Below are 26,800 nucleotides of genomic sequence, written 5' to 3'. Positions count from 1 at the left end.
ACCCAGGGAGCACTAACCTCAGTGAACATGGTCAAAGGTCAAATACAAACATCTGGGAATGGAGAGAATGCACAGGGCAACTAAGAGACAATGGGGGGAGAATGCACTCCTGGGGTAGGGCAGAGGCTCCTGGGGCACAGGTGTGCTCAGCTCCAGCTGCCGGCTGGAGGCGGGGTGGGGGGGGCAGGGGACAGGCGGGGACCAGTCAGAGGCCTCAAAGGGGTGGGCTCCTTGTAGGGATCTTGAGGCTCCAGGATCACTGCCGGCTCCTGGCAGCGTGGGCAGGGCGGTGAGAAGTCAAGGAGGCAGGGACTGGTTGTCAGATGCAGATCAGAGAGCACTGGGCAGGGTGTCAGAGTACTAGTCCGACCTGGCTGGGACAGAGAGCCTTAGACCACAGGCACGAGGTAGCTCAGGCTGGTCAAGGCGGTCCTACTGGCTTCTGATTCAGAAGAGATTGTTAGGTGGGTGTTGGTTTTTCACACTGTGGGTCATGACTCAATCCAGGCTCCGGCAGTAAAAACATGGCTCACAGTCCCAAGGACACCGTGATGACACCCCCTAAGGCTCCGGGACGGGAGGACATCCAGGCCAGCTGCAGGTGCTGCCCCAGGCTCCATGGCCCCGGGCCTGAGAAGATCTGGCCCAATGGGATGGAAGCCAGGATGAGGTGTCAGCCCTTTGTCCCTGCACCTGCCCTGGCCTCCCTTCCCAAGTGATCTGTGACAGCATGGCGGTGACAGACATCCCCACACCCCTCCTCCAGGCCTCTCACTGGCCCTGCAAAGCTGAGGCATCTATCAGGTCCCCGTGCCTCACGCCTTCTCTCGGAGGTGGTGGGGCGGGGGCGTCTTCCCCAGGGAGCAGCAAATCCCACAGTCATCCCCGAACCCAAAACACCTGCCTGGCCTCTGGCCCGACCTCCCACAGCACCTCCCCCAGAACTGGAGCCCCCGCCCTGCACGGTCTGCACCGTAGCCCACGGGAAGTGTGGCCACAGCGACCACGCACACCCTGCCCCACGCCTTCTGCGGCTCCCCCATGGAAGAAGGCAATGGCAAACCTTTTTAAAGGAGAAACCGTGGCTGCATGTAACGTATTCTCAGAGCCCACTCTCACCAAGACAAATTTCAGGAATGAGAACTTTCGGCTAGGTGAAAATCTGGCCTCTCAATCTGAGAGCATTGCCCCAACATGTACAGTTTTTAACTTTTTATTTGTTTTTATTAGACTAGATTTGGCATACAACTTGTGGCCTCCAGAAACACCTCCCTCAGGTCCTAATTTGAGAAACCTTGGACTGGGGGATGAGGCCAGGGCTCCTCGTGACCCTCAAGGACCAAGCTCCCCGCTAACCCTTGCTCCGCTTTGCTGCACCACAAGGCACACTGTCGGGTTTTCCAGAAGCTTTGAGTCTGGGTGCTGCCCCCTCCTCCAGCTTAGTTCTGGCTGGTAAGTCCCTTCCTACCACACCCCTCTGCACCTCCTTCCAACAGACACTTCTCTGATCTCCTTTCCAAGATCCACGTAGAGCCACCGAGAGAGGTGCAGACCTTTCCAGCTTCCTCCTTCCCTGCCCAACCACCCCTCCTTCCTCAGCAGCTCATGGACACTGTGTACGCTGCTGTTGATTATAGGTTTACTAAGCACCATCTGTGGATTTCCCCATGTTCTCCTTCCCACCTAGGAGGGAGTTAGGATTATGGTTTCCATCTCATGGAAAGAAAATTGGGTTTTGCTTCGGGGGAGCGGGCACAGAATGGTTAGTAAGCCACGGACCCAGAATGGGACCCAGCCGCTGGACCGCGCTGTTCCTGTTCCATTGCTGCTTTGTGCTGAGGACTTCTCTGAAGGAGGGCAGGGTCAGACTCATCTTATTGGTTAGCTGACTGGAGATGGGGTCACCTTCATTTCCAACGGCTTCCCTGGGAGTATAACTGATGAATAAGGCATTGTTAAATGGCACAATTTATAGGGTTTGACATGTACACCCATAAAACCATCACCCCACTCAAGATAAAGAACACATCCATCACGCCCCGGGTTCCTGATCCCACTTCCGGTCCCTCCCTTCTGTCCACACCCCATCGCCGGCAAACGCTGATGTGTGCAGGGTCACTGCAGGGCACTAGGCATTTTTCTGGAGGATCTCACATAAATTGTATGATGCACTATGTATGTGTGTATATATTTTTGGCCTGGCTCCTTTCCCTCGCCACAGCTCCTCTGGGATACATCCACGCGGATGCCCGTCTCAATGGCTCATTCCTTCCTGCACTTTGTAACGGCCCCATTCTGCGCAGACAGCACGGACGGACCGTTTACAGCTTTTACGAATAAAGTGGCTCAGAACACTTGTGCACAGACATTCCCTTTCATTTCTCTTGCAGAAATACGTAGGAGTGGAGAGGCTGGATCACGTGGTTGGTGTGATGTTTACACTTTTTGGTAGCCTGGCAGTTGCCAGGCCCTTTTCCAAAGTGGCCACACCCCCGTCCGTTCTCGCCAGCAGTGTGTGTGAGGGTTCTGGTTCCCGCACATTCCCCCACGGCCAGGTCTTCAATCTTAGCCTCTTCTAATCGGTGTGCCAGGATAGTTTATTGTGACTTTTAATCTGCAGTCCAGAAGGCCAACCACCTAATTGTCTTGTGTTTGCACTTCGAGCGCCCTTACTAAGCTCCCGGGCTCCGCAGAGCACTTCCCAGGCCCCTCCTCCTTTCAGGCTGTCCCTGGCTCAGCTCCCAGCCTGGCCATGGGCTGAAGGCCAGAGGAGTAGGGAGCTAAGTGACAGGGGGACACACAGCCAACAGGAATCTGCTCCAATTCCAAGGGGCCTGCCAGCTGACTCCTTGAACAGGTGGTTCTCTGAGGCCAAAACCCTTGAACCAACAGCCAGAAGCATGTAGCTTGTGATGGTCTCTCTGAGCTCTGAAACAGGGGTCCTGGGGGGTGCCCTATTCTGTGCTCCTGGAGCTCTCAGACGGGCTGAGTTCAAAAGGAACCTGGATGTCCGCACACAACTCAGCAACTCAGCTCACTCAGTGGCTGCCACAGGATGAAAAGCGACAACTTCCCCAACTGCACTGAGCTCCTTTGAACGTGAACTTGCATCTGAGCCTGGCCCTTGCCTGTCTTGATCACTGCTCCCTTGATCAAGGTACCTGGGACAGACACTGAAACGTGGCTAGTGTTACAAATATTTGTGAACAGACAGGTAAATCTGGAAATTATAGAGAATAGTATTTACTCCCACTGTCACTTAAGTTGGTACTTGGTAATTATCAGCTCAATTCTTTTTTTTTTTTTTCTAAAAGGAAGGGGACCCACTGATAAAGAAACAATTAGTGTCATAGTTACTGTTAATTTTCAACAAGGGTGCCAAGACAATTCAATGAGAAGAGAAGAGTCTTTTCAACAAATAGTGTTGGGACAACTTTATATCCACAGGCAAAAGACAGAACTTGGACCCCTACCTCACACCATAGACCAAAGTAACTCAAAATAGATCAAAGGTCAAATTGTAAAGAGCCAGACTATAAAACTCGTAGAGGGAATCATAAGCATAAATCTTCCTGGCCTAGGACTGGGCACTGTTATCTTGGATATGACACCAAAAGCACAAGCAACAAAGGAAAATTAGATAAATCAGATTTTATCAAAATTATAAACTTCTCTGTGCTTCAGAGGACACTATCAAGAAAGTGAAGAGAGGGGTGCCTGGGTGGCTCAGTGGGTTAAGCATCTGCCTTCGGCTCAGGTCATGATCTCAGGGTCCTGGGATCGAGCCCCACATCGGGCTCTCTGCTCGGCAGGGAGCCTGCTCCTGCACCCCCCCTCTGTCTAGCTCTCTGCCTACTTGTGATCTCTCTCTCTCTGTCAAATAAATATAAATAAAATCTTTGGGGGAAAAAAAGTGAAGAGAAAACCCCACAGAATGAAAGAAATTTTGCAAATTATTTTATCTAATAAAGGATGTCTATCTAGAAAGACAAAAACCCAATTATAAAATGAGCAAAGGATCTGAACGACATTGCTTCAAAGAAGATGTGGGTACAAATGGCCAATAAGCACATCAGAAGATGTTCAATATCATTAGCCATCGGGGAAATGCAAATTAAAACCAAAATGAGATACCACTTTGTGCTCATTGGGACCCTTAGAGTCAAAAACATAAACAATAACAAAGTATGCTCTAAGATGTGGAAAAAGGGGAACCCCAGATACTGCTGGTGAGAATATACAATGATGCAGGCACTTTGAGAAATGGCCTGGCGGTTCCTTAAATGAACACATAGTTACCAGAGGACCCGGAAATCCCTGGGTGTCTACCCAAGAGAAATTACAACATGCCTCACTCAAAAACTTGTACACACGTGTTCATGATAGCCAAAAAAGTGGAAACAACCATTATGCCCGTCAACTTATGAATGGGTAAATACATGTGTTACAATCATACCACGAATACTACTCAGCAAGAAAAGAGAATGAAGCCATCATAAAGCCATACTATAAATGTCCCTTGAAAACATGATGTTAATTACAGAAGCCAGTCACAAAGGACGACACACCACCTGATTCCACTGATATGAAATGTTTAGAACAGGCAAATCGATAGACATAGAAAGTCGATTTGTGTTACCTAAGGCAAGGGTTGGGGGAAGATGGGGTTGGTGTAGGGTTTCCTTTTGGGGGAATAAAAATATTCTAAAAATGATCACAGTAACTTTTGTACAATTCTGTGAATGTACTAAAAGGCATCAAACTGCATACTTTAAATGGGTGAAATATATGTTGTGAATTATATCTCAATAAAGCTGTTTTTTTAAGAAACGATCAGAATCCAAAACCTAAGAGGGCCATTCAAAAAGACCTAGTTTAAGCACCCATCTTTGTTTGAATTTCCTTAAAAATGTACCCATCCAGAGGCCTCCAAGACCCTTGCACACCTCCAGTGATGGGTGGCTCCCTACCTCTTCAAAGCAGCCCATCTTCTTTTTACAAAGCTCAGGATTCCCTCCGGGGATCCAAACCCTGCACCCTTCCAGTGGTATGCCCATACATGAGGAGTGAACAGGCTACCTGAGATCTTTTGTAAAATGGTGAACCTATACATTCCATCCACTGAGAACTTATTAGGTACCAGGAGACCTCTTTGTCTCCTGGCCCACATGGCCTCACCTGACCCTTAAGGTAACTTTGACGGTTCTTATGATAGCCCCTACTACAAAGATAAGGAAACTAAGTCTCAAAGAGGTGAAATAACTTGACTTCAAACTTTCAGGGGCACCTGGGTGGCTGAGTTGGTAAAGTGACCAACTTAATTTTGGCTCGGGTCATGATCTCAGGATTGTGGGGTGAAGCCCCTTGTTGGGCTCCACAGTAAGCATGGAGCCTGCTTAAGATTCTCTCTCTCCCTCTACCCCTCTCCCCACTCAATCTCTCACACACGCGATCTCTCTCTCTCAAAAATTAAAAAAAAAAAATCTCAGAACTGGTCACTGTGATTGCCCAAGAGGCACAGCTGGGATTTGAACCTGGGTCTCTCAGACTCCAGAGCAGCAGCCCAGCCAGCCAGCCTGACACCTCACCAGCGTCCAAACTGGGCTTCCGGACACTACGTGAGCGGCATGAAATGGGGACAAACAGAAAGCAAACTCTGCCACCCCTCAGAGGGGCAGAAGGCAGCAGCCCGGCAGGCTGAGCAAAGCACGGGCCTGGCAGCAGGCGGTGCGGCCGGCCAGGACCGCGTCACCAGGGCCAGCGGGCTGACACTGGGCAAACTCCGTGGAGCAGAGTGAGGCCCGGGGAAGCATTCCAGCAGGCTTGCCAGGGTTCGCAACTCAAGGACACATCACTTGGTACTGGGAATTCCTGGGAGGAGCAAACCCTCCCTGTGAGAAGCTACTTGATGTGACAGCTTCTGCTGAGTTAATCATAAAAATATTTTGTTATGCTTGAGAGTCGGCTCTCAATACCCAGTTCCAGTTTATAGATGAAGACGCTGAGACAGACGTTGCACGGCCTGCACGGGGGCCCAGGGCTAGAAGTTGGGCGATAAGGAGTCAAATCCAAGCTCATCTGACTTCCAGACCCAGATGTGCCCAGTGCGGAGGCCAGCGCTGAGCCTGGCATGGCCTGCGGGTTACAGGGCTCGTGGTCTGCATGAGCACGGACTCTGAACGGGGCCGGTACAGGTGCCCAAGTGGAGAGGCGATGGGAGATCCCAGGAGGGGTTCAGAGAGGAGGGGGCACCGTGGCTGAGACGTCGAGGACAAGCAGGGTCTGCCTAAGATGCAAAGCGGCAAACAGCAGGACGAGTGGACGGAGAAGCGGGCGTAAAAGTGAGGAGGTGGAAAATTGCAAGGCCCCCCCAGCTCAGGCTGCAGAAGGGGCTTGGGGGTTGTTAAAGGGAGACAGAAGGAGGCAGTTGTCAGAGAGGCAGGCCCCGGGGTCTGAATGGCAGGGATGCGAAGGGGTGGACTGACTGTCCTCTGCAGGCAATAGGGAGCCAGCGAGGGTCCATGAGCGAGGGAGTGGCATCCTCTAGTCAGGGGCAGCCCCACAAGCAGCGGACAGCATCTGCCCACCCCTGTGAAACAACATCAGACTGAGCAGGTTCCTTGCAACCTGGCACCTCAGGGCACATGCTGGAAAATGCCTCCTGGAGTGTCGTTTTCCCTTCTCATCACAAACGCACCCCTCATAAGGGCAAGGGTGCAAGTTAAAAGATTTTTCTCAACAACTGATCAAATGTGCAAACGTCTGATGAGCGGTAGAAAGCGGCCTCCAGGCCCCCAGCAGCGTTTGTGCTTGAAGCCTGCCCTCGTGGGCCCTCAGCCAGCAAAGCACCGGCCACGCCCCGTGGCCAATGCTGTTTGGTAGGTAACAGGTGCCCTGCCTGCTCTACTGTCCTTACCCAGCTCATCTATGACCTACAATTGCCCTTGGGTGGGTGTCAAGTTTACCCCAGACCTTGACCTTTGGATGCCCAAGGAGGCTCATGGGGTTGGGAGAGATGGGAGCAGAAGTTCGTACGCGGGAGGGAGGCCCCCTGCCGTGGGCCGGGCACTGGGCAGGTGCCGGGCATCCCGGACCCATCGACGCCAAGGCAAGAGTGACTGCGCCCCTTCTTCAATGGGGAAACAGAAGCTCAGAGGGACCAGCTGTCCTGCCCAGGTCAGATGGCGGCCGAGGCACAGAGGTGGGAGCAAGCTCAGGCCTGTTTGCCCCAGCACCCGTGCCAGGCTGCAGAATGGCCAGCAAAGTGAGGAAGTGAGTCAGGAAGGCAAGAGAAGGGGGGTTCCTTTCTGAGTCAGAACAGGATTTCCCATCACACACCCGACTGACTACAGAGGCACACAAGCTTGGGGGTGAACCCCAGCGGCTCCCCGGCAGAGGCCAGCCCCCCCCCCGCCCCGCACTGAGCGAGGCTGAGATGGGGACTAGCCAGAGAGAAGCCTGCATAGCTTGAGGTGACGGCTGCTGGACCTGGTGCCGCCTCCCCAGCAGGTGTCCTGGCTGTATGGCCAGACAAGGTCACGGGTCCCAGCTGCAGGGGTCTTAGGCCGGGGCTTCCAGAAGACGAAGGCTGAGAAGAACCCGGCTCTTCCTTTCTCCCGCCTTGTGCCTTCTCCTTCCACCCAGACGGGCCAAGGAGAGACGAAGGTCAGTCTCTCAACGGACCGGGAGGGAGGAAGCAGGTGCTTGGGTTGGACTCATTTCATCTTCTAGGCGAGAACCACACCAGGCTTTTCTCCCCTCCATTCCGAAGCCTGGGAGAGGCTCGGTCCCTTTAAAGGCAAATCTCGTTTCAACACCTACTCTCCACCAAACGCTGTGGTTGTGGGTCAGCGTGAAAATCACAGAAGGGAAGAGAACCGCCGAGGTCCTGCACCCTTGGGGGGCCTGACAGCTCAGTCTGTCTTTCTGCTTCTGGAAGATGGGCACGGGGCTCACAGTTCTCCCACGGCCTCCCTCCCACCCCCGGTCTCGGTAACACGGCGTTTCTCAGCCTGAGACCTTCTGCAACCCCCCCGTCCACACGTCCTGTGGGAAGCGCTCACTGAATTCACCTTTCAGCATGTCTCTGTGAACCTGGGATGTTAATCTGTCCCCCGAGACCCTCAGGGGCGGCCCACGAGGGCTCCTTGAGCTAGGAACGTCATGGTGCCTTTTGGGCCTCCCTGTCCTCCTGGTGAGGTCTGCAGGTCTCACGAGGCCCCCTGACTGGGAAGACGAGCACCCAGCCTGCCCCACACCACCCATGGTGTTAACCATTAACAGTTCTCATTGTAAGGGACCCAGAACATTCCACAGGTGGAGGCCACAGCCATCCTCAGCCAACCTGTTTCGCATTGTTGGCGGAGTTGTTCTCAGGTTGACTAGAGAATTGGCAAATGTATCCCTTACTTAACAACTGAGTCTCTGATCGACTCTTGCTGGTATCACAGACATGGTATTTTCCAGATCGTTTTCTTGGCCCTGCCCTTTCTTTCTCTCCAGCATCGGCGGCGAACCCCCTTTTCCACAAAGATACAGAACATGTGGTCACAGGGCCCTGTCCCCCTGGCTTGTGACAAGGAAGACCAGAGAACGGTCAAATCTGGGGGATGTGGGGCGGCGGGGCGGGGCGGGACAGGGCTCATCCTGGTGAGTCACTGCCCAGAGCCCCCTCACACCCAGGCACAAAGGCCTGCCTCTTCTGGACACTTCCTCAAAGAGGCCCGGCCTCCGGAGCTAGCCTGCTTGGCAGATTCAGACCTAAGCTAAGTGGACTTAACTTCTCTGACTTCACTTTCTCACCTGTAAAATGGGAAGAAGAGGGGCACCCGGATGGCACAGTTGGTGACGCCACCGACTCTTGATTCGATCAGGTCAGGATCTCAGGGTCGTGAGATCAAGCCCGGCATTGGGCTCCCCTCTCAGCATGGAATCTGCCTGAGATTCCCCCTCTCCCACTGCCCCTCCCCGCTCTCCCTGCCTGCTCTCCCTCTCTCTTAAATAAATAAATTTTTTAAAAAATCTTTAAAGTTGGGGTAATAACAATAATATGAACCTCCTATTGCTGATCTGAGAAAAAGGCGAGGTCTGTTGTGAAGCGGTTAAACAGCGCAGGTAAACAGCAAGGGTTACATAAGTGTTTTAAATAAATAATAAGTTGACAAATGGGGGGAGGAAGGAAAACAAAACAAACCAAAAGCCCAGACGCAATATAATAGTGCAGCAAAGAGGAAATGATGGAGAAAAGTTTGTGGCATCATTTCGCGGAGTATTCTGGGCCATTCACAATGAAAACGTGTGACGGTTCCCACCGAGGCAGAAGTCCGGGAGACCCCACCCATTCTGGACCAAGGGTCGGCAAACTTTTTCTGGAAAGGATCGGGGAGTATCCCAGCCATATGGTGTCTGTCACAGATCGTCACAGCTACTCAGATCGGCAGTTGTGGTGTCAACACGGCCGGGGCAACGCGTGAACCACCAGCATGGCTGGGTTCCAGCAGCTTTGTTGATAAAAACAACTGGCACTTGGCCGGGGGGGCTGTCGTTTGCCAACTCCTGCTGGTAAATTATGCAAAAGCTGTGTCAACACAAAACAAAAAAGAGATACAGATTGAAAGGAATATGGAAAAAGACAAGGGGTTCTCTCAGAGCAGTGGAATCACAGGTACATTGTTGTAATTTCGATTTCCTTAAGGTGGTATCACAATTAAAAAAAAATTGAAGGGCTTTAATGTAACACACTCTAATAACACATTAAGAGATTTCGCTGTTCTGTTAGATTTTCCAAACAAGTTCACGTGAGTATTAAGCCCAACAAGGACATTATGCTGCACAGAACAGGTAGAGACTTTGAAGCATGGCGGGTCTGGGACTGAACTTGCCGGCTCTGTCTGTTTGCTGGGTGACCTTGGGCAAGTTTATGAACCTCTCTGTTCCTCCGTGTTTCTCAGTTATAAAGTGAGAATAAAAACGGCACCCACAAGCACACAAAAGCCTGGCACTGAGCCTGGGGCACAGTAGGGCTTGCCTCTCAGACCCACCAGGACCCACAAGGATCCACGTGAGCCCGATGCCTCTGCCCCTGGGCCTGTGTCATCATCAAGAACAAGGCAGATTAAAAAAAAAAAAAGAAAAAGAACAAGGCAGATTAAAAAGCCGGGCCTTCTTTCCAGGTAAGAAAAATGCCCTGCTGTGGTTTTCAGGTTTGGTTTAGAAAACAACAACTTGACCATCACTTTTCAATTAAGAAAAGGCACTCCAGCTGTGGGAAGAACAGCCCCAGGAAGGGAGTGTTCATTCCAGATGGGAGTTCTTGGAGGGAGCCCTGGGGGCTGTGCTCATTGAACCCTGGGGAGACCCTAGGCCAGACAGAGCCAAAGCCATGCCTGTTCCCAAGCCTTAGGCATCAGGGTGCTTCGACTCCTCCCCCAGAAGCCCGCCAGTCTCTCTCTTAAGATTTTATTTATTTATTTTGAGAAAAAGAGAGAGAGAGAGAGTGTGTGTGAGCACAGGCAAGGGTAAAGGGAAAGGGAGAAGCAGGCTAACAGACTCTCGGATGAGCAGAGAGCCCAATGGACTCGGGACTGTATCCCAGGATCCCGGGATCATGACCTAAGCCGAAGACAGATGCTTAACTGACTGAGCCACCCAGGCGCCCCAGAAGTTTCAGAAATAGAGCGCATGGTCCCCAGATAGCTGGTTTATAAATAAAGATAAAAATTCCCATCTACATAATGGAATACAATACTGGGAATATAAACGACAGGTGTGTAGAACACAGCACACATATGAACAAATGCAAGATTCCAGAAGCTTAGATTAGAGTCCTTTACATAACACTCATATTTCCCAGGACGACCTCAGATATCTCTAGAGGAGAAAGTTTTGCAGGACCAGAGTCCTCTCCTCTTGGCAGAAAAGGGCATTTAAGGGGTTGGGGCCAGGGCCTTCCGGACTTAAACCCTTCAGTGCTCCACAGCCCCTGAGAAAATCCTCAATGCTTAACAGGACACCTAAAGTCCTTCTCCATTTATCTTTGCAGCCTTACCTTCCTCACTTCCCACTTCCTTCCCTGTAACAGGAGCTTCCTGGGCGGGGCCCTCCCCTCTATGCTCTTCTCTCCCTGGCTCCATTTACCCATCACTGCCTCCAGGAAGCTCTCCAGGATTTTTCAATGGGTAGCGGGCTGGGAATTAACATTGCTAAATACCTACTAGGTGTCCGGCACTGTGTTCAGTGTTCATGCATATTCAGCTCATTGACGTCTCCCACCTACTCTCAGATGCACAGCAGGAATGATTGATTGCCTTTTTTATAGGAAAATAAAGATTCAGGGGGATGGTAATAATCTGCCCAGGGTTACACAGCAAGTAATCCTGCTGCCAAGAATCTTCTCTCCTCTTAGCAGAGCCCAAGAGGTTTAAAATCGTCCCCGTACTGCTGAAATGGCAAGGTGATTTCCACAGTCAGAAGAGTCCACACCCTGTATTGTTAACCCCTGCGATGTATTTGCAAGCCTCACCGCACCCTGGAGACGTTCCCCTCAGGGAACCTTCACCTCTCTGCAGTCCAAGGTCAACTGTTAACAGGCAGTGCAGATTATAATTAGCACATGCCTGTTCCTGCCAGGGCTTCAAGATGCCAGGTTCAGGATACGTCTGTGGGAAGCCAAGGGCACCCAGCTTGTGGGCCAACTGCCGTTCCTCTCTGCTCTGGGATCTCAACAGGAGGGTGTGACCCCCAGAGTGACATCCTTGTAGGCGTAGAGATCCCACCCAGATTGCCTGGACCTCAGCACCAGGTGGAAGCCATCCTCCAGGGCTCAGGGGAGTGGTGTGTGTCCCAGGCCCAGGACACTATGGCCCTACACCCCTCTTGGAGGGGCCCGTGTCTGGGCTTGGGTACCCCGTCAGTTCCACAGGATAGTTCTCCACTGTCAAGGACAACCCATGGCATCTGATGACGTTGTCACCCTCCATATCCCCCTTGATCCTCTCCCTGGCAGTCCCCTGCCTAGAGCTGGAGTGAGACTGATCCCTCTCCTCCTGGAAAAGCCTGGGCTCCCGGGTTCTTGCCACCAGTCCCTTTGCAAGCCCATGTCGTTCTGGTCATTGCCCTAGCAAGGTCACCCACCCAGTGGGGCGGGGGGACAAGGGTGGGCCACATGTGAGCCTGGCACTTGGTGCTCCCACCCCAAGAAGAGGAGCAGACACATACTGAGCTGCTGCACGAGGCACGCGACACCATCGGACTTTCTAAAATGTGCTTTGTCCCCTGCCCTCACACAACACCGGCTTTCACAGATTTCCTTGAAGGGACTGAGGGCCCACGTGCCACCAAGCCTGAGTGGACCACACTGCACAGGAGGGCCGCCACCACCCAGGGGAAAGTGCCTTCTTTCTGCCTCCATGGGAAGGCGCCGCCTGTACTAGGTCTGAACCGTCAGCGGCTCCATCCCCGGCCTGCTGGCAACCGGCAGGAGCTCAGCAACTCCCGTCTTCCTTCACATCCTCTTCAGAGCACGTGCAACCTTCTGGTCCGGCCCGTGCCGTTCTTGCCTGCTTATTGAATCTAGAGGATTCTAGAGCTTTCTAGAATGTACGTTCCATCAGAGCAGAGACTCTGGCAGTTATGTTCACTGCTCGCATCCCACTTCTTGGGACTGTGCCTGGCACACAGTAGGTCCTCAGCAAGGAATAAATGACTCTCTGCTCTACGCATTCAGTGTCATTCCTTCCTCCAAGAAACCTTTACGGGCCTCCAGGTGCCAAGTGCAGCAGAGGAGACACGACAGCGAGGGCCTTCCCTTGAGGAGCTCACAGTATGTGGGGAGAGAGATGCAGAAACACGGAAGCCCGGTGATGGAGCTGAGTGAGGTCCAGCTCAGAGGGGCACAGTGGGGCTGGGAGACACAGCTTGTGGTGAGGAGCAAGGGTCGGAGGAGAGCTCATGCAAAGAAGCAAAGTCCGAACGAGCCTCTGAGTCATTCGCCCCAGCGTGGGGGAGACCCTCAACCCCAGCCAGCCCCCCCACAGCATTTATGGAGCGCTCTGTGCTCTGGAACCTGCAGTAGGGGGCAGGCGGGCAGGGGCGGGCGGGGGGATTGGTGTCTCCCGTCATGCGCCCACAGACCCAGTGAGTCCTCATGCACGGGGGCTCTGAGCAGACACTGAGGCTCAGGGGAGAGCTGACCCCCTCCTGCACCGCCCAGCCATGACCAGAACACCGCGGTTGGGACGGTGCGACCGACTGACCAAGTGGGACCAACTGTTCTGGTTTGTTCCGGTTTGCTCCACAATTTCCCTGTTTCTGCCCTGAAAGTCCTGTAGTCCAAGAGACTCCACCATCTAGGGCAAACTGGGGACAGTTGGTCCCATCTGTGTCCATCTATCTTTCTCTCCCAAGATCCTCCCCCAGTCCTGACGCCCCGTCCCTACCCCAACCTCTCCGCCACTCACAGGTCGGGGCTGGGTTTCCACAGCCTGTGTCCAGGCCGCTTGTCCTCAGTAGCCGAGAGAGGGAGATGCTCCAGGTTACGGGCGGGGCAGTAGACCGGCGAGCCCAATGTCCATGTGTCCTGCTTTCAGACAAGGGCAAGGAGTGCAAGAGACCCTGGCTGGCCTCTTCCCCCAGCTCGGAGCCTAACCGCAGCTGGCCCAGATGCGTGATCCCTCCACGGTCTCCCTTGCCTGGGCTTTATCTCCAGCGGCCTCCACAGTCCAAGGTGAGGCTTCCTCCCCAGCCTTCTTTTGTGCATTCAGAGCAAGGCCCACTGCAGGCGCCCAGACAAACACATGCTCAGGCAACAGGCCACTAACAATGACATTTCCATCCCCATTTTACAGATGGGAAAACCGAGGCCTGACACTGTTTAGGAACTCACCGCCAGTATCTGTTTCCTAAGACCCCAAGGATTCCATTCTTCAAATGCAGCTACCCTGAATCCAGTCTTCTAGAACCTTCTAGAGCCTTCCCCACTAACCCTGCAGAGACTCAGACACCACAGATGTTCTTGCCCAAGGGGAGTCTGGTAAAGTTAAAGACTTCCTCCAGATCCCTGTTTCCAGGCTGGGACTACTAAACCAGAACTCCCTGCAGAATAACAAAGATCCCCCCCTAAGATATTTACAGAAAACCCTCAGCCTGGAGCCTTCCATGGGCTGCTGGAAGTCCGTATGGTCCCCCAAATGATGCTCATCCCCAAAGAATTCGAGGCACAGTACAGAGCCTGGCTAGAAAGGGAAAGATGCTGATTACATTAACTACTCAGCAAGTACTTAGCTGAATTAGACTTAATCCCCCCTCTGGTCCACTGGAAGGACATTGCATGGAAAGAGCTAGGTCCTTCGAGTTACAAAGCCTTCCAGTTCTACTGTTTATAATCAGCTGTGGCCTTGGATGAGCTCTGTAACTTCTCGGGGCCTCCTTCTCCATAAAGTGCCAAGTAAGATCTACTGTGAAGGCTTGCTGGCTGAAGGGGAAAAGCTGCCCCAGTCACCTGTGCTCTTGAACTCGTTGCAGGGGGAGAGGACACAGCTGACCTTCCCGGAGAGTGTGCTATGTGCATGGTACGTGTTAAGCCTTGCACTGATCATTCCATTGTTGTGGTAGGTCCCACTATTCTTGCCTCTCCAGATGGAAGAAGCGAGGCTCAGAGAGGCTGAGCCACCTGCCCAAGGTTGCACAGCTAGCACAGGGCAAGTTTTCTCCCTCCAGGTTCCTCTCTTTCCCGCCACTAGACTTGAGGTTTAGCTGAATGCAGGAACTGAGTCACCGACCCAAGGTTCTATTTTAAGCAGCAGGCTTCAAAGACTGAGACCTGTTTCAGAACTAGCGTCCAGAACCAAAATGATTAGAAAAACAACTTGCTCCAATTGGCAAAACCCACGGTCCCCAGCAGCAGGGGCTTCTAGTACAGGCGCCTGCAAACCACCACCCACTGCCTGTTGCAGTATCCAGCTTTCCAGCTAAGAATGATGTTTCTGTTTTCAAATGAGGGGGTGCCTCAGTGGCTCAGTCAGTTAAGCATCTGCCTTTAGCTCAGGTCATGATCCCAGGGTCCTGGGATAGAGCCCTGCATGGGGCTCCCTGCTCAACAGGGTGTCTGCTTCTCCCTCTGCCTGACACTACCCCCTGCTCATGCTCTCTCAGTAAATAAAATCTTGTTAAAAAAAAAATGGTTGGGGGAAAAAACTGAGAGAGTAATATTTTATGATGGGTAAAAATGACATGAAATTCTAATTCCAATCTCCGTAAACAAAGTTTTATTGGCCACAGCCACAGTGCCTTGCATACAAGGGGAGAACCGAATCATTGCAACAAAGTCTGCATGGCCCATAAGGCAAAGATAGTGACTATCTGTCCTGTCACAGAAAAGGTTTGCCAATGCTGTTTATCAGCTCCACACAAAGACCTTACCCCTCCCGCTCCGATCAGCACAGCATTCCTGAGAGGTGTGGAAATCTAGAAGACTCCATACTATTCCTTTCCGCCAAAAGTCTGCAATCCTTGATATCCACATCGGGCTGACCAGTTAAAAGACAACAGGAACCTCACACAGTCAGGAAAGAGGGGCTCATGGGCCAGCTCTCCTGTGGCACGAGGTAGCTCCCCCAGATGCAAGCAGGAAAAGTGGGCTGGGGCCAGGCAGGGTCTGTTCTCCTGGAGTTCGGCTTCTAGGTCCCTTCTGGAGAGTTGAAGCACTGAGGGCAGGGGTTGGGCCCTCCTCCATCTGCAAAGTCAAGGTCTGAAGCAGCAGATTTCTCACGTCCCTCCAAGACCTGGTTCTCCCATGTGCCAGTGAGGGTGCCAGGGTCCTATGGAGTCAGATCCTGGTAACTTTGCGTTCACTGGGTTTATGCAGCAATATCTCCGGGGGGAAAAGATAACCCCCGTGGGCTTCCCGAGCTGCCGCTATGATCCAGGAGAGATGGAAACCCACTGTGACTGAGAAAACCGGCTGGCCTGTTCGGGGGAGAGGGTCACTGAGTAAAGCAAGAGGGGGACACCTCAGGCACTCTCATCCCCGACTCTGCTAACCCTGGCTCCCCAGGGGCCAGGCGGCTGGTGTGAACAGTCTGGGCCATCTGCCCGTTTTGCTTGGCCATCCACAGGGAGCGCCTCTCAGATCCATCAGGACGTGGGGCCTGGAGGGGCCCTTGTAGGCCAACAGTCACAGTTCTTACATACCTCAGCCATCTGCGTATCACATCTGCAATCCGAGCCATATCTAGGGATGCCCGCTCTGATTATTTTTTTCTCATTAGTGTTTTTTTGTTTTTTATTATTCCCACTTACACTCAGATTTCTTTTAAAAGGAGAATTTTTATCTTTACCTCAAAGAGACAACCAGAGTGAGGACCGATTACCACGTACAGAACCTCATAAGGGATAAACACAGTGCATGCAAACACCGTTGATTTAAACTCCGTCTGAAGCTGTTGCTAGCTTGTGCCCGAGGCTGCTCATCGTTAGGGATGGGCAAGCGTTTGAGCCAGACGGGACCCCACCGAGACAGAGCCCAGCGGTTCTCAAACAACCCCGTGTGGCAGGATCGCTCAGGGAGCTTCGAAAAACCACAGGTAAGCAGCCCTGGGTCCAGATTTGTACACTGACCTAAAGCTAAGCCCAGGTGATTAGGAGAACATTGCATAATCTGAAGGTTCAAGGGGAAAAGTCAGAGGGGAGGATAGAAAGATGGAGAAGGGAATTAAGGTCATTACCTACTCTGAGCACCTGTCACCACATTCGTCCTGTCTGTGATCAGTAGCCCCCAGTCCAAACTCAGACCTCGGACCTCATTTACACCCTTAGACTGTACTGAGGACCCCGAGGCTCAGGGCTGGGATAAGACTGGAGGGCCCAGTGGGGTGACCTTGACTTTTTCCCACAGTCAATTCTATGAAAGAAAAAAGTCACTCTGGGATGGCAGGGATGCTGGGAGGAATGTGAGTGATCAAGATACACAGTCTGCACCCTATACACCCCAAGAAGAGCATTCCCGGGGCTGGGGGGGGCAAGCTCCGCCCATAGCACCCCTGCCCCCCCCCCGGAGCATGGGCCCCCGCCAGGAACATCTGAGCCAAGCTGACTGATCAGCAACATGCAGATCCAGCCACTGGGACTTCCCCGGCAGAGGCGGGCGGAAGTGGCCAGGTCCCTTGCACGTGACCCACCCTGCCACCAAAGTCACTTCCCCCGCTGAGGAGCACCCTGGGGGAAGGGGGAGTGCTCAGAGAAGCTGGAAATAGAAGAGTCAGGGCAGCTGGGACCACGCACTGTCTCAGAGCTGGGAATCCCTTGTCCACCTGCGCCACTCTGCAGGGAATGCGTGCCCAGCCCCATGAACAGGTGAATCGGCCCAGCCCATGCAGGTGACGTGACTTAGCAAGATGGCACTCCCCCACAAGACTCCACAGGGCACCGACATGCCTCTGGAGTCTTCCTCCCCCGTCCAGCTCAGTGGACGTCTGGCACACAACTCCCAGCGCCGAAGAGCTACAGCCCGGCCATGAACTCGGATCTGTCTGGCTCTCCATGCAAAGTGGGTCCAGCGAGGAGCCGCGTGACCAACCCCGCCGCTGCCTAGAGGAGACCAGCGTGGGGACCTACAGGGCCACCCCCTCGCCAGGCCAAAGGAGCACACGAAGCGGCAAAGACTGCTGGGAGCCTCTTCCCTTCCCCCTCCCGGGCATTCTGGTAGTTTGGCCTAGAAGGAAATGGGGACAAGAGATGCCACAGATGGAATTTCCTACAAATCCGTTTTCCAAACTCATTTCTGAGCCAAGCTGCATTTGAAACCAGCAAACAGATAAATAGGCAAATCACATCAGCCAGGCTTCACGGCTGCTCAGTCCCCAATGGAGGAATTTAACCTGACAGCCCCAACTGGCTCACACCCAGCCGGCAACGGCCAGCTTGTGGTCACCGAGTTCTCAAGAGGGAGTGAGCAAGCCGCAGGCGGAGCTCCAGGACCGCGGGGACAAAAGGGCGTGGTCGGGGTGGGGCGCCCCGGGGTGGGCCCTGGCTCTGGAAAACCTGTGGCATTCCTGGACGCATGTGACATCAGCCCCACAACAAGGATTTCCTCTGAGGAATGGCCTGTCAGCCTGAGCGCCTCTGGGGGTTGCCGAGGAAGAACTCAAGAACGCGATGCTTGGGGAGGAGGCCTGAGCTCTAGGTGTGACTCGCCGCGCCCCGCACGGAATGTGGAGAGGCCACTGAAGGCTGGGGGTCCCCTGCACGGGCTATGGAGTCAGAGGTTCAGAGCTGAATTCTAACTCCGCTGCAAAGTGGCCAAGGGGCACGGTATTGAACGTCTCTGTAAAAGGCGACCCTCAGAGCCTGCCTCCTGGGCTACTGGGAGGACACGGAGGGGCAAACGCAGCCGGTATTTGGGGCAGCGTAGCCACTCCTGAGTGCTGAGCAGATGTTAGCCATCAGGATCGAGTGTGCCGGGCCCCTCGGGGGGCAGTCGGTGCCCCTTGTCAGTTTCTACTTCCATTCATCCCATAAGTAGGGACTGAGCACCTACCACCTCGGTGAGGCTCTGGGGACAGAAAAAAAATCCTTGCCCTCATGGAGTTGACCTGCCAGCAGCAGAGATGGAGGATAAGCTCAGGGGCCAAGAGGTAGGGTGATTTCAGGGAGTGATAAGTGCAAGAGAGACTCAGAGAGGGAATGAGCGTCAGATGTGAGCCCCAGGGGTTGCTAAGATGTGTCGGATCCCAGACAGGCCCTAGGTCCGGCGCCGGCCTGGGAGAGCCCAGGTAAATGGACAGGTCTCCAAGAAGACAGTCTCCAAAGAAGGCCACAAAGGAAGTCGACCAGTGTCCCACCTTCTCTCCCCAGCCTTGGGGAGACACCTTTCTCCTCTGTGTCCTGGGAATTACTAGGACCTGCCCCGTCCTCTCCAGTTGGGGGCGCTCATTAGGGCGGCATGGGCACCCCTAGAGTTTGTAAGATGCGATTTCGAAGTGTAGAGCCATTTAATTAAAAAATAACAACGAGGGAATGAAAAACCTCATATCTCTGTCCCCAAGGAGGTCACAATCCTTGCAAAATCAGACACGAAAGCTGAAATTCAAACACCAAATGGGAAAAAAGTACACTGGGAATAGGAAAACAAACCCTCAACCCTGCTGGGTGGCCCGAGGCAGGCTTCTAGGAGGAGATATCTAGCAGGTGTTGGTGGGGAGGAGCTGGGGGAGGGGGACAGGTCTAAAGGCAGGGAAAGTGCAGGATGGGTTTGTGGTCTCGCGGGACCGGGAGGTAGCCCAGATGGTAGAAAGCACAAAAGGCCAGCCGGGAAGCCTGAGGCCTGGGACTTAGTCCTCAAAGCAAGGGGGAGTCCCTGGAGGGGACAGGCATGGGCTCACCTGCTTAAGTAACCTGGTCTCCCCTACGGTGGGCAGATTGCAGCGGGGGACTCGGATGTCCCCAGACACCTCCTTCGAGGCCATGGCTCTTGGATGAGAGGACATCCAGACTTCAAGGCACCTTGGAGCTCTCCTAATTTCGGCCTCCCATTTCGAAGGGCAGGGAGCCAAGACTGGCCCAGGCGAAGGTCAGTGTGCCTGGGGACCAGCCAGCCCCTCCCATCATCACAGAAGGGCCAGCTCTTTGAAAGAACAAGGAAAGAGGCTACCCCCAGTGAGTCAGCCTGCTGTATTAGTTCACCAAATGTCACTAGGGAGGGGCTCAGGCCTTCCCAGGCCTCAAAGAAAACTCCTGGCTTAATTAGAGGCCCACCCGTGACTCCAGAGCCCTGACCTCTTCTATGCAGGCCTCGTGAAGAGCCCGACGGCCTAACCCCGAAGACGAGGCTGTCTACATCATCAGCCCACCTGGTGTTACGGCCCGAATGCAGACGAAACAGACTTTTAGGGAAGGGGGCTTCCAGGGAAGAGTACCAGCCAGGGACCAGAAGATGCGATCTCAGATCCCAGATTGGCCCCGAGGCACCAGAGAGACCTGGGCCAGGCACTTCTGCTCACTGAGACTCTGTTTCCCCACGGGGAAAATTAGAGGCCCAGAGGAGATGAAGACAAGGCTCGGGCTGGCTCTTGTTCGCCGCCGCAGCTGTCTCTTGCAAACCCTTCGCGAACACTGCACACACAATCTCCGCGGGCACAGACAGGCAGGGCTTGTTTCCCAGCCTCTGAAAGCTGCCTGGCTGGGGCATAAGCCTGGCCCGGTGGGGAGGCACCACCAGCCCCGACAGGCACATGACAGATGGGCTCACGGTGCCACAACTGGCCCCAGGAAACAGGGCAGGGAGGGGGACCGGCCCTGGTCTCGACCGCACAGGTGAGCGCACGGGCTCGAAGCACAGCTGCCTCTGCGCCAGCTGCAGATCTGGAGAACCACCACAGAACGCATCAGTCCTGGGCGCCCCCCTACCTCCACCCGGCGCCTCAAGCCCCATTGGCCTCTGCAGAGGGAAGGCCCGAAGAACAGCTGTGATCTGGGCAGAAGGAAGGTGGCCCAGAATTGAAGGGAGCACCAGGGTCAAAAATGGAAGGGATTCTCCAAATCTCAGCGCACTGCTGTCCGGCTCCCCCATAAGCAGGAAGAAGTAGCGTTAGAGCCGGCAGCCTCCAGAGCCTTCTGCGATCTGACAGGTGGGCAGACACCGCCCAGGTACGCTCGACCAGGGCATGTCCCATGACTGCAGCTTCTGGGGAGCGAAGGACGCATTCACAACACAACACACACAAAACAGTTCCTGTCTTTTCAGTTCTTCCTCTGGGTGGGACCCCGGCTCCAGCCCTTACCTGCCCTGGGATTTGGGGGAAGGCATTCAACCTCGCTGATCCTGTTTCCCCAACTGAAAAAGGGGGGTACGCATACCCAGGGCAATAAGCTGTTTTGATGACTTACGAATAGATCAAGTGTGCCCCCAAAAGACCAGGAGGAACACGAGGGGCTGTCCTAGGAGGGTTTCTCAGCAAAGGAGGGTGTGGGTACTGCTTATGAACGCCCTTGGAGGACATGATCATGTCTGTGTTCATGGAAGTTCTAGAAGTGCTCATGTGTGTGGTCATGGCACACTGTAGCTTCTTTCTGACTTTTTAAAAATTAAAATGATCATGTTAGTTTAGTCTTGAATATGCCACCCATTTCTCTGCCTGTCCCGAGGAGGTGGCCATGACCCTTGTCACTGTGGTGGCCTGGGTGTGGCAGGTGGGGCCCTGATGAGAGTCACACAGGTGTGGGAGCCCAGAGTGAGCTGTCTTCCCTGCTTATGTGCCTAATGTTGATTTTGGCCGCGGCACTTCCATTAGCCATAAAACCAGCAGGTTGGTCCAGGTGACCCAAGGTCCCTCCCGGCTCAAACATTTCAGGACTTTCTGATTCATAAGCATAAATCATTACACGGAGACTTTAGAAACTCCTGTTGATAACCTGGGATTGCTGTGTTCACGCCATCTTTTAGCTGTTAGGACTTCAGAAGAGGGAGATGATTTCTCCAGAAGAGGAAACCATGTGTCTGTCCCACACTAGGATTTGTCTGTGTTTTCTTTCTTTTTTTTTTTTTTAAATTTTTATTTTATTTTTTTTTTAATATTTTATTTATTTATTTGACAGAGAGAGATCACAGGTAAGCAGAGAGGCTGGCAGAGAGAGAGAGAGAGAGAGAGAGAGGGAAGCAGGCTCCCTGCTGAGCAGAGAGCCCGATGTGGGACTCGATCCCAGGACCCTGAGATCATGACCTGAGCTGAAGGCAGCGGCTTAACCCACTGAGCCACCCAGGCGCCCCTGTGTTTTATTTCTTAAATCCAGCCGGATTAACATCTGAATCCATGGGAAGAGTCTGATTTCCTAAGAGGGCTTCCTGAAATGTTTCATATTTCATATTACCTTTTCATTTTATTGGCATGTAAGATTTGATATCCACAATGGAATATTTGTGTGTGTGTGTGTGTGTGTGTGTGTGTGTAATCAGATACATACTTGTAAACGAAGAAGCATAAAACTATTTTAAAAGAGTACCCACGAGCGTACCACTTGACAGAAGAAACAGAATGTGATGGATGCCAGCAAGGGTGCATCTCCCTTGCCCTGTGCCCTCTTCCCCTCTGAAGATAACCACCCTGGGTTTGGTTTTCCCCTGCCTTTTATAAAATATGCTTAAATCTATGGCACAGGATCTATGTAGAGAGGGGCACAGAAAACATACATGTCCTTACCAATAGATACAGAGGACATTCCTCTGTCGCAGACCCCATGACCCTCCCAATCCCCTCTTACCCTCCACCCCGATGCCCCCTGCAATGGTCATCTCTGACTCATTAAAGGTGATCACTTCTCCCACTTCGCCATTGCTCTACTTCCCATATACGCATCGCTAAACAACTCACGGTTAGCATTTGTGTTTTGACGTTCATTCCTACTTGGCAGCTCTCTGCCCAGCCTTTCAAAGCATTTCAGAGATGCTGGGATTCCCTGCCCAGAGTATGTAAACTAGAAATCCAGGCCAGAGGGGCAGGCCGCCACACATTGTTCCGGTTACACTAGGATTAGTAGTGATAAAACCACAGTAAGTCCTCCGATGTGTCCCCACCCTGCGGCGCATTCTACTGAGCCTTGTCCCCCATTGTCTCATTTATCCCCCACAGCAACCCCACAGGGAGGTGTGGGGGCCTCATATCTCTACTTTAGAGATGACCAAACCGAGGCTTGGGCGGCTGGGACTGTCCCCCATCTGCTTCCTGCTGCTTAGCCCCACCAACGCTGTCCCCAGATCCCAAGGCTATGATTCCTTGGCTGGGGGTGGGGGGCATGGAGAGGGTCAGCAGATAATTCCAGAACTCCCATCTCCTCCTCCCAGGTTCTTCTCTCGGGGGGCCCTGTTGAGCTACGTTTCGAGGTTGCAAGGAGAAAAAGTTCACAATCCATTCTTTTCCAGCAAATACCAATGTCTTAGTGATAACCAGGGTCCTGCCTCATCAATACTATTCTCCTGAGGGTCCGCGGATAGCACAGTCCTTCCTTTGAGACTCGCTGTGGGGTATAATGAAGAGCAGCAAGTCAATGGCCCCGAGTTCAAATCCTGACTCTGCCACTCCCACTCCCAGCTTCTGCATTCGTCCCCTCATCTGTAAATGGGCCAGGAGTGGCAGCCCCGGCTGCGGTCAGGGCCATAGGAGAGACAGGAAATGCTTCCTGAGAGCCCACAGACACTGGGGTCCCCTGGCAGGCCCCTTCCAATCTCTCTGCCTGGGTTAAAGACCAGCTTTCAGGGGTGTAAAGGCTCCAGGGCCACCTGCCACTGCACAGACATGGGTTTTCAAGGCAGAGAGGAAAGGGCAGAGCTGTGGTGGGCAGAGGGGACTCAGGTATCCTCCTGCCATGGGCCCCGTCACAGTAAACTGTGACAGCTGTTTGCATGGGCTCTGTCGGCCGATGCAAAATGCTGTTCCTGGAATGCCTCATTTAATGCTCACAGCACCCAAGATGGGGACATTATGGTCACCCCCCTCTCATGGGGAAGAAAATGCAAGCTCTAAAAGGTGAAGTGACTTTTTCATGGCCAAAGCTGGACTGGACTACGATCTTTGGCTTTTCAAGGCAGCCTGGGTCTAACGTGGCCACCTCTGTTCGCAACAGCTGGGCACACGGGAGGCCCCATCACCCTCTTGGCTCTCAGGGGCTCCACCGTTTTTAGGGGCTCATGCTGGACCTGTCCAGTCTTACCTCCCCAGAGCAGAGGTCACCCTGCAGCCACACCAGGATCCCCCAGCTGTCCGGGCCCCAGGCTGTGGCATGACGAGGCCCCGCGGCCACACAGACAAGGACAGGTCTTCAGCGGTTACAGAACATGCAAAGCAGCTGGGAGAGAGGGTTGGTTGTTCCCATGGAGACGCAAGGAGTTCAGACTCACCCCAAAGCGCGTGCCCATAGGGGGCCGGCCTGCACCCTGGGGCAGAAACCAGAGTCTGGATTCTCAGATCTTCCCTCAGGGCCACTAGCAAATCCTCGGGCCTCCTCAGGACCCCCAGCAAGGCAGAAGTTCCAGAAATAAGCCTCCCCAGCCCACTCCCCCCTCCAGCTGCCCCCAGAGGGGCCTCCCTAGCTGAAAACAGCGCCCTGGGGCCGGCAGGCTTGGCACAGCTGTGACTGTCGGCAGCCCAGCGAGGTCCTGCTTGAGGAATGTGCAGACCCACACGTGTCCGAGAGCCTCGCTGGGGCACAGTTACAGGAAACAGAGCAAAACAACCCTCGGCACCAGCTTGTCCCTCCCGCCTCCCAGCTCCTGACCCCCCGGGGGCCGCGGGCTGTGCAGGAGGCAGGGCCTGACCCTTGGAGAGAGCCAGCTTCTGTTCTTGGTCCTGCAGCTCTGGGCAAACCACTCCTCACCTCCCGGCCTGCTTTCTCTCTCCTTGGTGGATGAAGAAGGCTGTCCCGCCATGCTCAGAAGGGCTGTGATTTTTGTGACATCCTCCCTTTTGTGGGAGGACGGTCTCTTTTCCCCCATGTCTCCCCCTGCCCTCTCTCACCTGGGATGGGGCAGGCTTCCTGGGCATGTCGGGTTCCCCCACTGGTGCCAGGAAGAAGTGATCCCTGTGGAGACCTGGCAGAGGGTCCCAGGGCAGCTTTGAGCCAGAGGTTTAGGACCAAAGTGATAAGATAAGAACATTCATTATCACCCACCGCAGCCTTAGAGTTTTGAGGCAGAGGTCGGCTGAGCTGCGTGGGACCCTCACGTGCTCCTGGGTGGACCACCTGGTTACCCCCAGCAGGTGCCCCCTCTAGAGTCAAGATCTGAAAACCCTGTGTGGAGTGAGCATCCATGTGGGGCACGCTCAGGCCGTGCAAGAGATCTTTGGCTCGCTAGGCCCTTCTTGAGAGATGTGGGATGAGGCTCAGAGACGTCAAGGGGCTCGCCTAGAGCTGCACAGCCGGCAGGAGGTGTGTGAAGGAAACCGAGGCAGCCTGGGGCGACCGCCCCCGCCTAGCACGCGGGCTCTGGGCTGCCTCAGGCACTACGAGGAGAGCGCGTAGTCGCCGGGACCGGGGATTCCCGCCTGCGTTTACTGCCCAGGCCCGGGACACGCGGCGGCGCGTGTCCGCGGTGACAGGTCCCTTGGTCCCAAGCGGAGGCTGAGCGAATACGGGAGGCGGCGCCCGGCCCGCCTGGGACACGCTGCTCAGGGCTTAGGGGCTTTTTCTTGGGGACCGCACCTCCCGGCTCGGGGAGCGGAAAGGCTCGGGGACTTCGCAGGCGGCAGGGAACGGTTGGGTTTAAACTAAAAATACCCGCCCGCCCGCAGCTGTCACGCCAGGGCCCCCGCCCCCGCGTCCGGCGCGCCTCCCCGGGTCCCTTCGACTTTCGGCGACCCGTGCCCCTGGGGGACGCGTCGCGGCTGGGCGGGGGGCTGCGGCCCCGACCCTCCCCGCCCCGGCTCGGCCTCCGGGTCCCACGCCACTTACCAGGTCCGGAGCGTGCAGGAGCGCGGCGCCGCGGGCAGCTCTGGCCCAGCCGCCCTCCTCCCTGCGTCCCGGGCGGCTCCGGAGAGGGGCGGGGCCGGGGCGGGGCCGGACACTCGCCCCCCCAGCCCCGCCCAGTCCCCTCGGGGACCTGCCGCGGGAGCCGCCCTCGGGCAGTGCCACCCGGCAGGGCTGGGGAAGGACGCGCCCGGCTCCGCGCGCTCCGCCGAGGCCCCCGGTGCACGGCCCCAGCGCCCCGGCGCCCAATCTCAGACCCCTCGGAGGGAGGAGGGATCGCGGCCGCGGGGGCTCCCCATCTTCACCCCCGGCCCCGCGCCTGGGGTTGCGCACTCCCGCCCGGGAGCCACCCGGATCTCCGGACCCCTGCCTGCGTCTGCCGGGGTCTCATCCTTGGGGATGACACAGAGCTGCCTCTCCCCCGGGGAAAGTTGGATCGGGGAGGGAGTTCCTCTGGCGTCCAGATTTGGGGGAGAAGGCTCGGGGGCTGGCAGGTCTTGCCCCCTCAAGAGCCGCGGTGGGGCTAACGGCAGGGCACTCCTCCCGGAGGCGAGAAATCCGAGAAGGAAGTGACACCTATCAGCTGGCCTGACAGTGGGGGCGCCCCATCCGGTCCCTCCCCCCACCCAGCGCCTGGAGCCACCGCTCGGGATCTCGGGGCCCCAGGCTCAGATGGGGGCCCTCCAGGATGCCGAGAGGGGGCGATGGTGCGTGAGCCGCAAGGGATGTGAATTCTTAGCATAATTGGGACCTTCCACCCAGGCAAGGCCCGAGAAGTGTCTCCCTTTTCTCCCCGCGCCGCACTCCCACCCCAAAGACAGGTCCGCTCACCCTCGCTCTGCTACTCCACCAACTCTTAAGCCTTGCCGCAGACGGTCTGAATCTTATCTACCCCCTCGCTTTTAGCTCCCGGCACACCAAGGCCCTTTGAACCGTCTCTCCACCCCAGCCTTGATCTTTGTCAGCCTAATTACATGTTTTGCTGATGGTTCTGTCTCCTGTGCATGGGGATAAGAGCCGCTAAGGACACAACTGGTGGAACTGGGTACCAGGGGGACTCCAGTCCTCACAATTCAGGTGCGGTGATGCCCATTTTGCAGAGACAACAGGAAGGCTGAGCCTGCAGAGTAGGGAGCTGGCCCAGATCTATGGCTTCCCAGAGGGTATTTTCCTCTTCTGTTCCTTAGTGAGGTTGGCCGGTCCTCTATCCTCATTGGTTAAACAAATCAGTGTCCGAAGACAAAGATGAAATTGAAAAACAGGACCAGATAGTAATGGGGGTGTGTGTGCACTTCACGCGTGCGTGTGTAGGGGTGTGTGTGTGCCTTTGCCAAACAAAGGGCAAAGCCCA

General features: G+C 54.7%; 1 protein-coding gene across 2 annotated transcripts in view; it reads right to left on the bottom strand.

Moving 5' to 3' along the window:
* Window positions 1-25,479, bottom strand: part of SYNE3 (spectrin repeat containing nuclear envelope family member 3) — an 84,908-nt gene extending 59,429 nt beyond the window's left edge. For both annotated transcript variants that reach the window (XM_044230134.1, XM_044230135.1), the window contains exon 1: window positions 25,435-25,479. The gene's annotated coding sequence lies outside the window, so the exon portion shown is untranslated. The remainder of the gene's footprint in view (window positions 1-25,434) is intronic.
* Between the last annotated feature and the right edge of the window lie 1,321 nt (window positions 25,480-26,800).

This window comes from Neovison vison, chromosome 13 (assembly GCF_020171115.1).
Source record: "Neovison vison isolate M4711 chromosome 13, ASM_NN_V1, whole genome shotgun sequence".
In the NCBI taxonomy this organism is placed as follows: Eukaryota; Metazoa; Chordata; class Mammalia; order Carnivora; family Mustelidae; genus Neogale; species Neogale vison.
Note: the sequence above shows the minus strand (reverse complement) of the source record. Positions and strands in the feature narration are given on the sequence as shown.